Source organism: Mus pahari, chromosome 1 (genome assembly GCF_900095145.1).
Source record: "Mus pahari chromosome 1, PAHARI_EIJ_v1.1, whole genome shotgun sequence".
Lineage (NCBI taxonomy): Eukaryota > Metazoa > Chordata > Mammalia > Rodentia > Muridae > Mus > Mus pahari.
The window spans coordinates 122,961,214-122,971,097 of record NC_034590.1 but is presented as its reverse complement, the minus strand read 5'-3'; the positions used below and the strand labels follow the sequence as shown (position 1 = coordinate 122,971,097).

Genomic DNA, 9,884 nt, shown 5'->3' with positions numbered 1-9,884 from the left:
CTGCATGGGTTAGAACAACAGTTCCAAAGTTAGGAAGACTTTAGGCGCGGTGGGTACCGAACTTCCTTCTGTCCTCTCACTCTGCAATCTGCATCTGTATCCTAAGACTGTTCCAGTTCGTGATCCCATTATGGTTTGGGAAACGTAACTCCTGGTCACATGCCTCAGAAATTGGTTCTTCTTCCTCTGAAGGAACAGGAAACCTCTTTCTCTCCCTCACAGACACTACTGCCTCCAGCTCTGAACTAAATAATAGCAAAGAGGACTGGATTGCCATAAGACAAATTACAGTGGCAGGGTGATTTTTGAGGGAACCCACCTGCCTCCAGGCCATTCCAGCAGAAGAAGAGAAAGAGAAACCAGAAAAGAAAACAAGGCATTAGAGAAGGATAGTAACTGAGAAATCCAAGTAATATATATCTAAACATAAATAATGCAGAATGCCCAAGGGAAAAGGAGTTTGAAAGTCAAAATGTTTATATACATTGTGTACATTAGTTTTATAATCAATTTTCTCAGGCAACAAGGACTATAGATTTCTCAGCCTTTATTTATAGTTTCTATATCACTCAAGAGTTATTGAATAAAGTTTTGGATACTTAACCTTAATTACAGTAGAGTGAGAGGTGGTTTCTTAAGTACTCATCTTTTCAGGGGGAGTTTTTTGTGCTCTTACTTAGCAAAATATTATTTAACATATTTAAAGGACACATGAAAAAGCTTTACAGTGTTGCTCAGGAAAACAATAATACCATGTCACTTAGGATGTGTTCTTCTTGTCTCAGTCTCTGTTTCTTTGAAAAAAATTCCCTGTCCCAACAAAACTTAAGGGAGAAAAGGGTTTACTTGGCTTATAATTAGAGGATAGAGTCCATTATTGTGGGGAAGTCAAGGCAGCACCATGTCCATAGTCAAAAGCAGAGAAAGAAAACAAAGCATGGATCCTTGTGTTCTTGCTGATCTTAACCGGCCTGCTTGACTCTTATACAGTCCAAGGCCTGGCCCATGAAATGGTGTCACCCATATTCATGATGGGTATTCACACAGCAATTAGTAGTCAACACAGCCCCCCACAGGCATGCCCACAAAGCAATCTGATCTAGATAATATCTCCACTGAAAGTCTCTTCCAGGTGAGGCTGGGTTGTGTCAAGTTAACAGTTAAGACTAGTGAGCATAGGATGCCTTCCTGCATGCATCCAAGACCCCTGAATCGGATAGACTCACCAGAAAATAGCAGAAGGTTAATGTCCTTTTGAAAAGTGCAATACTTGAGGGTAGTGTGTTTGCTGCAATTCACAGAAACCTGTGGAGTAGATATGATGCATACATGAATACTCCTAGCACTCGGGAGGCTAAGGCAGAAGGATTGTCCATTCCAGGGCAACATGAGATACATAGTGAGATTCTATCCAAAAACAAACCAATCAAGTAAGTAATTAAGCAGTACCTCTTAGGTCATAGGTCCATGGGTCTGGCCTCAGGACACAGTAAGGCTGTCTTTCCAGAGTTTCAAATTGCCCGACCTCTAGGCTCTTACATTTAAGTGGTTGCTATTTAGTCTAGTTTTGACTTGATGACTAAGGGCCAGCCTTTTATCCTCAAGACAATACTAATGACCACTTTTCTATCTCTCAAGATTCCCCAGATCCCTCCCATTCACAACGATCTGCACCACCTTCAAAGCAGTCATCTCTACTTGAGTTGGAAAATGTCTCTGAATAATCTCATCCAAAGAATATAGAAGATGAAAATGATGTGACTAACTGAAGACGCCTTACAGGAAACATACTCCAATGATGTCCTTGCCAGTTCTCACGTTCTCCTCTTTCTGTAATAAAGGATGCAATCGGATCACAAACTGTCTCTTCCCTCACTGTCTTAGTCAATGCTCTATTGCTGTGAAGAGACACCGTGACCACAGCAACTCACATGAAGGAAAGCATTTAACTGGGGCTTGCTTACAATTTCAGAGGTTTTGTCCATTGCCATCATAGTGGGAAACATGGCAGTGTGCAAGCAGACAAGGTGTTAGAGAAGGAGCTGAGAGTTATACATTCAGAGCTACACACAACAGGAGGAGAGTCAGCGGGGGCCTTGCTTGGGCTTTAGAACCTCAATGCCCAACCCCCCCACNCCCCCCCCCCAGAGACACACTTCCTTCAACAAGACCACACCTCTTAATCCTTTCAAATAGTGCCACTACCTAAGAATTCAAATATATTAGCCTATGAAGGCTATTCTTATTCAAACATCCACACTCACTGTAGATTACCAACCTTCTCTACCCCTAAGATTGGGGGCATGCCAGGAAGGACTGCTCATATTTATCTTCATTTATGGAAAGCATAAAGGAACCCTTTCATCACAAAGAAGAAAATACCAGCTTTGGAAGAGGCGTAGTACTGCTGTAGTGAAAACAAGACTCTCAGATGTCTGTGCTACTGCTATCTTGCAGAGTGGTCCCCAGCCCATAGGGTAGAAAGGAGGGCTACATGATAGTTTGTCACTAAAAAAGGCTTAGCATAGCTCCTGTCTAACTCATAGCAATTCATAAGCAGGCTACTATCATTTATTAGCTCTCATTATTGTAACCATAATGATTCAGGAGGCCAAAAGGAATAGTTCCTTATTTCCCAATACTGGTGGCCAGAGCCCATCTCTGAAAGCTAAAAGTGAGATCACTTTCAATATATTTTTTAATAAGCCATAAAAAGTTCCTGAAAGCTCTCTGTAAGATGTTGTGATGCACTTGTGTCCCTCAATAAGAAATCAGATGTTGACATTTTAGTACCCAGTACTTCAAAATACAACTTTATTTAAAAATAAAGTCTGGGGCCAGCAAGATGGCTCAGCAGATCAAAGTGCCTAATGCCAAGTCTGGCTATCTGAGTTTGATCCTTGGGACCCAAAGGACAGAATGAGAGAACTCCTACAAGTTGTCCCCTGACCTCTCTATGTGTACAGTAGCATGCACATTAATATACAAACAATAAATAAATAACTTTTGTTTTTGAGACAAAGCCTCACTGTGTAGTCCTAGCTGGCCTAGAACTTAATATGTAGAAACAGGCCAGCCTTATATTCACAGTAATCTATCTGCTTCCACGCTCCGAGCACTGGGATTAGAGGTGTGTGCTCCATGCCCAGCAAATAATTTTAATAGACATACAGTCTTTATGGAGGGAGTGAAGTAAAATTGCTATAAGGGTGAGGTCTAGTCCAGTCCAGCTTTCCTCTTATAAAAGTGAGGATTTGGACAGAGTCAGGCAAGCAGAGAAGGGAGATGATAGATAAAAGGGGAAAGGACCTATGGAAAGGCAAGAACTGGAGTGAGGCATCTATTACTCAAATGCCAAGATCCGCAGAAAACCATCAAAGTTGTAGAATGGGATCTTCTCGCAGAATGTCCAACTTTTGTAAATTGCAGCATGGCATTGTCGTCTACAAATACACTGGGCCAAATTCATAGCTATCCTGGGATACATATGGCCTGCAGGACACACTGACAACAGCTCCCAGAAGGAGTCTGACTCTGATAACGTCTTGATCTAGAACAGTGAGATTATATTTCCACTGCTGTTGGTCACCCAGACTGTGGCCTTTTCTGGAGGCCAGTCACACACCTTTCCACGCTAAGCTGCACTGTGTTTGCTCTGGGGTTTGGCCGGGTGTTTGCAAATGAAGAGCACCCCCTTACCTGGACACCCCACAGAGGGAAAGTGACATTTGAACGATTCCACTCTCCAAAGTCGGATGAGAGGAGAATCTGTAAAGTTTGTGGGTGCTGTGGGAGGATGTCATTTCCCGCTCTTAGGCTTTGAGACAGAGGTGAGGTTAGCTGGCCAGCTCTAGAGCAGTCATGACAAGATTCGTGGATTTCAAGGCATTGTTGTCCAGTCATTCAGGGAAGCCCATGGACCAGCTTGGAACTCAGAGTTTACACGAAGCAAAAGGACTCCCTCTTATCTTCAGGTGCTGCTATGGAGTGCTGGTGGAAGATGAGCCCAGAAGCCTTGGGTTTCCTGAGAATCCGTGTGGCACGTGAAGCAAAGCATGCCAAAGCATGTCATCAAATTACTGCTGTGGTAGGTCAGTATCAAGATGTAGCAAGTTGCTAAAAATACCACCAGTGCCATTAACAACCATTTAGATTGAGGAAGTTCTTTAATATTCAGCCCTTGGAAGCCTCTAGAATTCTGCCTAGATTGAGATATACAGTCTACAGAAAGAAGACCATACTCAGACCTAAGAGTTCATATATGTGTCCATATGCGTATGTGCTCTTGTGCACATATACATATATATGCACAAGGATGTGCAGGCCAAAGGGCAGTATCAGGTGTCATTCCTAAGATTCTATGCACCTTGTTTTTTGATACAGGATCTCTTACTGGCCTAGACCTGCCCAGACATACTAAGCTCACTGGCTGGTGAGCTCGGGGATCTGTCTGTCTCTCCCTTCACACAGCTGAGATTACAAGCACATGCCACCATGCACAGTTCGTTTTCAGCATGGGTCCTGAGATTTGAACTCAGATCCTTGAGTTTGCAAAACACCTCACCAACTGAGCTATCTCTCCAATCCCACTGGAGCTCACTTATCTTCATTTAACCGTTTAAAAAAACAGCAATGATTGTTTTTAAAAATATTCATATTTGTCATTTAACATGCATATTTAATATTTTATAACAACAAAAACTATTGCAAATACTATGTAAGTAAGTTATGTGTTTGGAGTTTGCCTTGTTATTTCTCAGTTTTTCTGTGGTACTATCTCCAGGATCTGTCACACAATGTCTCCAACAGTCAGTAAATTCTCTATCCCTGAAAATGTTCAGCAGATGTGGGCATCCTTGAAGGAAGCTGTGGCTTGGACATGACTTGTTTCTAAGGGTTCATGTGTTGAAGACTTGACTGATCATCCATCTTCTTGTTTTGCCATGCTTCCTGGACACCAGGAAATGGACAGTCTTTCCTCCACATTTTCACTACCATGGTGTTCAGCCTCACCTCAAATCCAAACCAGTAGTATTTGCTGGCAATGATTTAAATATCTCCACCTCTCCTGAGGCTTCTCTCACCTCAGAGTTTCTGTCCCTTCAAGACAGTTGGCACCATTTCCAGGAAGTCAATAAAAGAGAGAAAATCCCAACCAGAATGATAGCTGGTTACTGAAACCCACATAACCTAAGGCCCGGTTCTTACACTTCTTATTACTTCCCTCAGCACAGGGATTGATGTCATTCGTCTTTCTTAAAGGATGTTACGTTATTTTATGGAGATAGGCACATTACAGGAAACCTTCCCTTTAAAAAGGAAATTCACAAGAGTATCAAGAAGAAAAATGTGTTTAATTTAAAAAAAAAAGATTGATCCTGCCAGACATTAAAGCATAATAAAGAATAATGAAAATATCATAGAAGTCACTCCTACATAGACAAGCAGGCCAGTAGTATAGAAGAAAAAATTCACACAGAAATCAAATTTGTAACTAAGGTGGCATTTTAGTGCACTGCAGTACAAATGAGTTGACAAAATTTCTAGAATACCCAAGTAGACTTTTGAAAAAGTATAAAATTATACTTACAGCTTATGCTATATTCAAGAATGAACTCATACAAGAAAATCAAGATGTAAAAATGAAAACTAGATCTACAGATGTAGCTCAAGGAAAACACTTCCTCCAACATGTGTGAGGCCCTTGGTTCCATTACCAGCACCACAGTTAAAAAGAAGTAAAACAGCAAAAGTACGAGAAAAAAAACAAAAATAAAGTTCCATTTAATCATGGGTTTAATGAGACAGCTAAAGGAGACCAAGGAGATACAAATTGGAAAGGAAGAAGTCCAAGTATTGCTATTTGCAGATTATATGATAATTACATAAATAGTCCCGAAAATTCTACCAGAAAACTCTTTCAGGTGATAAACATTTTCAGCAAAGTGGCTGGATACATAATTAACTCAAAAAAGGTCAGTAGCCCTTCTATATACAATCGACAAACAAATTTAAAAAAGAAATCAAGGAAACAACAACTTTCACAATAGCCAAAAGTAATAAAAAAATATCTTGGAGTAATTCTAACCAAGCAAGTGGAAGACTTGTATGATAAAAACTTCAAATTTTTGAAGACAGAAATTGAAGAAGATATCAGAAGATGAAAAGATCTCCCATGCTCATGGATTGGTAGGATCAACAAAGTAAAAGGCCATTCTACCAAAAGCAATCTATAGATTCAGCACTATCCAGATGCCCCTCAAACAAAGAATAGGTACAGAAAATGTAGCTCGTTTACATGATGGAATACTGCTCAGCTACTGAAAACAAGGACATCATAGATTTTTGCAGACATGTTGCTGTAACTAAAAACTACCATCCTGAGTGAGGTAACTCACACCCAAAAGGACATGCATAATATGTACTCACTTATAAGTAAATATTAGCCATAAAGTATAGGCTATCCACGCTACATTCCACAGACTCAAAGAAGCTAAACAAGAAGAAAAGCCCAAGAGAGGATGCTTGAATCTCACTTAGAAGGGGGAATAAAGAGGCAGATGGAGGGAGGTAACTAGGAGGGACTTGGGATGGGGAGGAGAATGAAGGAGTCAGGGTGTCCCCACCCCATGCCCCACCACACACACACACAGACCACCAGGCCTCCCCATTCCCTGGAGTCTCAAGTCTCTGAAGGGTTGGGTGCATCTTCTCTCACTGAGCCCAGACCAGGCAGTCCTCTGCTGTATATGTGTCAGGAGCCTCATATCAGCTGGTGAATGCTGCATGGTCAGTGGCTCAGTGTCTGAGAGATCTCAGAGGGTGGGAGCTGGGGGGAGGTCCAGGTTTGTTGAGACTGCTGATCTTCCTATGGGGTCTTGCTCCTGGTCAACTTCATCCAGCCTTTCCCTAATTCAACCACAGGGGTCTCCAAACTTCAGTCCATTGGTTGGGTGCAAGTACCTGCTTCTGTCTCAGTCAGCTGCTTGTTAGGCCTCTTGGAGAGCAGCCATGCTAAGCTCCTGTCTGTAAGTACATCATAGCATCAGTAATACTGTCAGACCTTGAACCCTCCCCTTGAGATGGGTCCCAATTTGGGCTGGTCCTGGACCTCCTTTCCCTCAGTCTCTTCTCCATTTTTGTCCCTGCAGTTCTTTTAGACAGGAACAATTCTGGGTCAATGTTTTTGACTGTGGGATGGCAACCCCATCCCTCCACTTGATGCCCTGTCTTTCTACTGGAGTTGGACTCTACAAGTTTCCTCTCCCCACTGTAGGGCATTTCATCTAAGGTCCCTTTGAGTCTTGAAATTCTCTCACCTCCTAGGTCTCTGGTGCATTCTAGAGGGTCCCCCCACCTCCCACTTTCCACCTCCCAAGTTTGCATATTTCCATTCATTTTGCTCGGGGCTTCACTCCTATTCTCCCACTCCAATATCTGATCATGTTACCCTTTTCCTCTGTCCCTCTCCTACCCAGTTCCCTTCCTCCCTCTTCCCTCTGCTTTGGATTAAGTTTTTTTTTAATAAGTCAAAATACAATTCCTGTGGCCAGGGAGATGAATTTGTGAACTAAATGCCTGCTGAGGCAGCATAAGGACCTGTGTTCAATCCCCAGCCCCTACATGAAGAAAAGGTAGATAAGGCAGCGTGCTTCTGTCACTCCAAGGCTGGATGCCCAGAGCTCACTGACCAGCCAGTCTGGTGGGATCCATAAGCTTCCAATTCATTGCGATATCCCAAAAACAATTCTCTAAAATCTCTAAATATAAAGCAAAGGGGCAGGAGAAGCCATACCACTCCTGGAGATCTGTGAACAGTTACTTGATGGTTGCTGACAGAAGGAGAGACATTTCTTTCATCAGGATAGCCATATGTAAGCCACCCATGCACCTGAAAGTAAATCCTCAAAAGGTTTCCATACATATCTTTATTAAACATATTGCTCACTAAAAATAAAGAAGAGAAACATGAGAAAAGCTGGTTGGTAAAAGGAAGAGGATCAACGGGAGTGAAAGGAATACAGGAATAATGTGATCAAAATACAGTATATGAGTGTGTAAATCAGAGTGTGCTCATCATTACATATAACTGATAAATGCTAAATGTAACTTTTTGAAAAATGAAAAATAAGGCAGAGTATATAGTATATAATTGTATGAAACACCAGAGTGAACCTCATCATTATATACAACTAATATATGCTAAAAGTAACTTTTTGAAAAATGAAAAAATAAGGCAGAGAAAAACATCTAACATAGACTTCTTACCTATAGGCACACACATACCATGCATGGACATGCACACACACACACACACACACACACACACACACACTAAAACAATATCAAATTTGAAGAAATGATCCCACAGATAAGGTCTAATGAAAAGCTGGCTTTAAAAACTTGGGGGCAAATCTGAAAAGGGTATTGGCAAGGTTTGACTACATTAGAATTTTTCATCCTTTTTGCTTTCAATGTCCCTTGTGTGTGCCTACCGAAAACTTGTCCTGTGCTTTCTTCCCTCCTTGGCTTTGTCCCTTTCGATAGCCTCTGCCTATAATGTTCTTTCAGTTGGTCAGCTTGCAAAGTTGCAGCCATCCTCTCATCTCAATGTGCTCAGTCAAGGAGACTCTATTGAGTGTTGTTCATATGCCAATTGGAATTTTAAAAAAGTCAATATGTCACATCTGATTCCAAAGACCTAACTGCTCCAGTACAACAGTTCGCATACAAGATCCTTATTTTCCAGGTGAGATAAAAATAAATGGAAGGGAATACAGAGATGACTCCATGGTTAAGAAACATCTGCTCTTGCAGAATACCCAAGTTCTATTCTCAGCAACAACTTGGTGGTTCACAACTGTCTGTGAGAGTAGTCACTGCACACACAAAGCAGATAAGCATACATGGAGGCAAAATATTCATACACATTACATAAAAGTAAATGACTTTAAATCTATGGAAGAGAGTTGAGTGTAACTTTCATTTTACCCATTGATTCCATCTTTTCTCATTGCAGTTCAATGATTTCAAATGTCTAAGCACTCCAGCTTCAATCATTTCTCTGTGTTCTCCTGGGATCACTTATTTCTTTGTTGTGAAACTGAATCAAACTGTCCTCTATTTCAGCGCAGTACATCCAGCCCTGAATGGAATGGTCATTCTTTTGTCTCCTAGAGCACCCAGCACAACCTCATCTCTCCAGGCACTCTTCAGGCACCTTGAAGCCCTTGACAAACTGAACTGTATTTAATTGGTTCCGTGACTAAAACAGGAAGCAAATGTGGGTGTGGAAGCTCTGACCAGCTGCTGACCCAGGCCTCGCCCAGGAAAGAAGTGGAGAGGACTTTGGAGCATTCTAAATGAATCGCCCAACTGCACAAGGTGCAGTCAATCTCTCGGGAAGTACGTTTTCTACAGCAAAGAGTTGAGAACAGGAGCAAGAGAGACTTACTTGGCAACCGGGCACAGTAAGGTGAGTGTATGTGATCAAGTGGTTGTATGAATTGCTGAGGAATGGAGATAAGGGGTTTGTGTCAAATGAGACGTGGGGAATGTAAGTGGATGAAAGACACTGGAGAGGTATATTGGGTGAGAAACATAGAAGGGTGTATTGTGCTCGTTTTATTGTGTCTGTTCCAAAAACAGAATGGAAGAAGAGAAACATTTAAAGGCATACCAACTCACTGGGTAAGGGTTAATGCTGGGACCCACAGGGTAGATAAAATCAACTCCCACCAGTTATCCTCTAGCCTCCAAGTGTGTAACATGGAAGGCACATATACACACATACATACACAAGTAATAAATGACCCTAGAAAATTGAACAGGACAACACACACACACACACACCACACCACACACACACACACACACACACACAC

General features: G+C 41.7%; 1 protein-coding gene across 1 annotated transcript in view; it reads left to right on the top strand.

The window, feature by feature from the left end:
- The first annotated feature begins 9,380 nt into the window (after nucleotides 1–9,380).
- Ms4a8 (membrane spanning 4-domains A8) overlaps nucleotides 9,381–9,884 on the top strand; it is a 16,392-nt gene continuing 15,888 nt past the window's right edge. The window contains exon 1 of the mRNA XM_021216402.2: nucleotides 9,381–9,475. The gene's annotated coding sequence lies outside the window, so the exon portion shown is untranslated. The remainder of the gene's footprint in view (nucleotides 9,476–9,884) is intronic.